Below are 5,107 nucleotides of genomic sequence, written 5' to 3'. Positions count from 1 at the left end.
CCAAGAACTGCCACGCCGAGGCGCAGGCAAAACCGCTGCGCCGGCCACAAGAGTCGTGCTGGCGACCCGTGGGGCTCCTCCACTGGGAATCTCCCAACAAAAATTCATCTGAAAGTGTGGCGTCCTCTCGTTCTCTGCACTTTCACTGAGAGCTACCATCCCGAGCTGCTAGTGATCAGCCATCTTGGATCTCTCCGATCCTTTCAATTTCTGCACTATTGATTGTAATGTCTTCTTCTTCATCCCTGATTTTATTTATTTTGGTCTTCTCTCTCTTTTTTCTTAGTCTGGCTAAAGGTTTGTCAATTTTATTTATCTTTTCAAAAAACCAACTTTTTGTTTTGTTGATCTTTTGTATTTTTTGATTCAATTTCATTTATTTCTGCTCTGGTGTTTATTATTTCTTTTCTTCTACTAACCATGAGTTTGGTTTGCTCTTGCTTTTCTAGTTCTTTAAAATGTATCATTAAATTTTTGGTTTGAAGTTTTTTTTAATGTAGGGACTTATAGCTATAAACTTCCCTCTTAGTATTGTTTTTGTTGTATCCCATATGTTTTGGTATGTTGTGATTCCATTATGGTTTATTTCAAGATTTTTTTTTCAATTTCTCTCTTAATTTCTTCATTGACCCACTGGTCGTCTAGGAGCATATAGTTTAGTTTCCATGTATTTGTATAGTTTTCAAATTTCCTTTTGTTATTGCTTTCTATTTTATTTCATTATGGTCAGAGAAAATATTTGATATAATTTCAATTTTTAAAAATCTGATTTTGTCACTCAAAAAATCTTATTTCTGACCGGATTCTGACTTAGAAGTAGAATCTCGCAGAGAGGAAGGTCTGTGTCTCTTCACAATTTTTCTTTGCAGTTTGGTCTTGGCACTTCTCTTTAGCCTCCTTCATTCTCTTGGCCAAAAGTTTAGCATATTCTGCATCCTCTTCCTTATGTTTCTTAGTACGCTGCTTCTTCAGAGCGATACACTGCCATTTGTGCTGTAGGACACGTGGAGTAACAAGATGCTGAATCTTGGGTGCTTTGGTCCTAGGTTTCTTACCCTCTTTGTTTAAGGGCTTTCTTACAACATACTGGCGGACATCATCTTCCTTAGAGAGACTGAAAAGTTTGTGGATTCTGCTAGCTCTTTTTGGCCCCAGGTGACAAGACACCGTAGTATCAGTCAGTCTAGGAATATCCTTCTCTCTGTTTTTTTACAATAACCAAGTTGAGAACACTCAGATAGGCATCCACAATGTAACCATGAACTGATTTTCTTTCTTTCTCCAGTTCTCCTTGGTCTGTAACAGGAATGCCCCTTACTCAGTACCAGACAGACACGGCCATGGGTCAAGACTCCCTACTTCGTGGGGAAACCTTGTTTGTCGTTCTCACCACTGATTTGATTGCCCTAGCTAGGACTTTCAGTACTATGTTGAATAACAGTGCTGAAAGTGGAGATCCTTGTCATTTTCCATTCTCACTAAACGAGAGAAAACTAATGAAAACCCTACACTTTAATTTTGTCTCCCTGCTTTTAACTTTTTATTGTTTCTATTTATATCTTATTATTCTGTTTATGTCTTGAAACTTTTTGTAGCTATTATTTTTTTTCAGTTCATCATTTAGTCTTTCTACTCAAGATCTGAGTAGTTTACATGCCTCAATTACAGAGTGGTACCATTCTGTGTTTTTCTGTGTACTTACTATTACCAGTGAGTTTTGTACCTTCAGATGATTGCTTATTGCTCATTAACAGCCTTATCTTTTAGACTGAAGAACTCCCTTTTGCATTTCTTATAGTATTTATCTCATGTTGATGATATCCTTCAGCCTTTTGTTGTCTCAGAAGTCTATTTCTCCTTCATGTTCGAAGGACATTTTCACCAGATATACTATTGTAGGGTAAATGTTTTGGTCCTTCAGCGCTTTAAATACATCATATTACTCTCTCCTGGCCTGTAAGGTTTCCACTGGAAAATCTGCTGCTAGCTGTATTGGAGCTCCATGGTATGTTATTTGTTTATTTTCTCTTGCTGCTTTTAAGATCCTTTCTTTTTTCTTTTTCTTTTCTTTTTTTTTTTTTTTTTTTTTTTTTTGAGATTGAGTCTTGCTCTGTTACCCAGGCTGGAGTGCAGTGGTGTGATCTCGGCTCACTGCAACCTCTGCCACCTGGGTTCAAACGATTCCCCTGCCTCAGCCTCCTGAGTAGCTGGGACTATAGGTGCGTGCCACCACACCCGTTTTTTTTTTTTTTTTTTTGTATTTTAGTAGAGATGGGGTTTCACCATGTTGGCCAGGATGGTAGATAGTCTTGATCTCCTGACCTTGTGATCCACCCGCCTTGGCCTCCCAAATTGCTGGGATTACAGGCGTGAGCCACCATGCCCAGCCTAGGATCCTTTCTTTATTCTTGACCTTTGGGAGTTTGTTTACTAAATGTTTTGAGGTGGTCTTCTTTGGGTTAAATCTGCTTGGTGTTCTGTAACCTTCTTGTACTTGAATACTGATCTCTTTCAATAGATTTGGGAAGTTCTCTGTTATTATCCCTTTGGATAATTTTTCTACCTCTGTCTCTCTCTTAATCTCCTCTTTAAGGCCAATAACTTCTAGGTTTGCCCTTTTGAGGCTATTTTCTAGATCTTGTAGGCATGTTTCAGTTTTTATTCTTTTTCATTTTGTCTCCTTTCACTGTGTATTTTCAAATAGCCCTTCTCCAAGCTCACTAATTGTTTCTTCTGCGTGATCAATTCTGCTATTAAAAGACTCTGATGCATTCTTCAGCATGCCAGTTGCATGTTTTACCTCCAGAATTTCTACTTGATTCTTTTTTAATTATTTTAATATCTTAAATTTATCTGATAGGATTTTGAATTCCTTATCTCTGTTATCTTGAGTTTCTTTGGCTTTCCTCAACATAGCTATTTTGAATTCTCTGTATGAACAGTCATATATTTCTGTTTCTCCAGGATTGGTCGCTGGTGCCTTATTTAGTTTGTTTGGTGAGGTCATGTTTTCCTAGATGGTCTTGATGCTTTTGGATGTTCATTGGTGTGTGGGCATTGAAGAGTTAATATCTATCGCAGTCTTCACAGTCTGGGCTTGTTTGTACCTGTCTTTCTTGGGAAAGCTTTCCAGGTATTCAAAGAGACTTGAGGGTTTTCATCTAAGATTTTGGTCTCTGCAGCCATATTTACATTAGGAAGCACCATAATGTTATGGTTCTTGTAGCCTCATAGAGGTACCACCTTAGTGGTCTTGGATATAATTCTGAATAATTCTCTGGATTACCAGGCAGAGACTCTTGTTCTAGTCCCTTACTTTTTCCCAAACAAATGGAATCTCTCTTTCTTTGTACTGAGCTGGTTGGAGCTAGGTGGGGAGTGATACAAGTACCCCTGTGACCACTACCATTGAATCTGTTGGGTCAGACCTGAAGCCAGCATGGTACTGAGTCTTGCCCAAGGCCCACAATAACCACAGCATTGGTACCACTGGTGAGTCCAGAGATGCTGTCTGGGAGCCAGGGCCTAGAGTCAGAAACTTTAGGAATCTACCTGGTTCTCTATTCTACTGCAGCTGAGTTGGCACTCAAACCACAGGACAAAATCCCTCCCACTTTTTCCTCCCCTTTCCACAAGCAGAGAACTCTCTCCCCATGGCCACCACCACATCAGGCCTGTGGCGAGTAGACCCTGGCTTCCACTTAAGTTCACTGAAGGCCTAAAAGTTCTTCAGTCAGTTTATGGTGAATGCTTTCAGGCCTGGGACTCTCCCTTCATGGCAGTGGGCTCCCTTCAGGCCCAGGGCAGGTCCAGAAATGCCATCTCAGAATCACAGCTTAAAATTGGGGACCCCAAGCAGGCTCTTGGTGTGAGGCTGAGCTGGCACCTAAGCTTCAAGAGAGCTAAAGTCCCTTTTACACTTGTTTCATCTTTTCTCAAACAAAAGGAATGTTTCCCTAATATGGTTTGTATCTATGTACCCACCCAAATTTCATGTTTAATTGTAATCCCCAGTGTTGGAGGTGAGGCCTGGTGGGAGGTGATTAGAACATGGGAGTAGTTTTGAATGGTTTAGCACCATCCCCCTAGGGCTGTTCTTGTGATAGAGGGTCTCACAAGAACTGGTTATTTAAAATTGTGTAGCCCTCACCTTTCTCTCTCTTTCTCCTGCTCCAGCCGTGTGAGAAGTGCTGGTTCCTCCTTCACCTTCTGCCATTATTTTAAGTTTCCTGAGGCCTCCCCAGAAGCCGAGCAGATGACCAGCATCATGCTTTCTATACAGCCTGTGGAAATATGAGCCAATTAAACCTCTTTTTGTTTATAAATTACCCAGTATCCAGTATTTCTTTATAGCAGTGTAAGAACCAACTAATACAGAAAATTGGTACCTAGGAGTGGGACATTTCTATAAAGATGCCTGAAAATGTGAAAGCAACTTTGGAACTGCTGCTGGTAATGGGCAGAGGTTAGAAATATGGAGGGCTCAGAAGACAAGAGGATGAGGGAGAATTTGGAACTTCTAGAGACTTGTTAAATTGTTGTGACCAAAATGCTGATAGTGATATGGACAGTGAAGGCCAGGCTGAAGAGGACTCAGATGGAGATAAGGAACTTATTGATAATTGGAGCAATGGTCAATTTTGTTATGCTTTGCAAAGAACTTGGAGGCATTGTGCCCCTGCTCTAGGGAATCTGTGGAACTTTGAGCTTGAGAGTGATGATTTAGGGTATTTGGCAGAATAAATTTCTAAGCAGCAAAGCATTCAAGATGTTAGCTGGCTGCTTCTAACAACCTAAGTTCACATGTTTGAGCAAACAAATAATGTAAAACTGGAAATTATATTTAAAAGGGAAGCAGAGCATTAAAGTTTGGAAAATCAGCAGCTTGGCCACATGGTAGAAAAAGCCATTTTCAGGGGAGGAACTCAAGCAGGCTGCAGAAATTTGCATAACTAAAAGAGAGGCAAATGTTGATAGCCAAGACAATGGGAAAAAGGCCTCCAAGGAATTTCAGAGTCCTTTGTGGTGGCCCTTCTCATCACAGGTCCAGAGACCCAGGAGGGAAGAATAGTTTCGTGGGGCAGGCACATGCAGCCTTGGGACACTG

At 40.6% G+C, this 5,107-nt stretch overlaps 1 pseudogene; it reads right to left on the bottom strand.

Annotated features, from left to right (window-relative positions):
- Positions 1–721: 721 nt before the first annotated feature.
- Positions 722–3,481, bottom strand: LOC105732904 (small ribosomal subunit protein eS6-like; annotated as a pseudogene).
- Positions 3,482–5,107: the final 1,626 nt, after the last annotated feature.

The sequence above is a fragment of the Aotus nancymaae genome, unplaced genomic scaffold (genome assembly GCF_030222135.1).
Source record: "Aotus nancymaae isolate 86718 unplaced genomic scaffold, 86718_ANA_hifiasm-v0.15.2.pri h1tg000004l, whole genome shotgun sequence".
Classification (NCBI taxonomy): domain Eukaryota; kingdom Metazoa; phylum Chordata; class Mammalia; order Primates; family Aotidae; genus Aotus; species Aotus nancymaae.
Note: the sequence above shows the minus strand (reverse complement) of the source record. Positions and strands in the feature narration are given on the sequence as shown.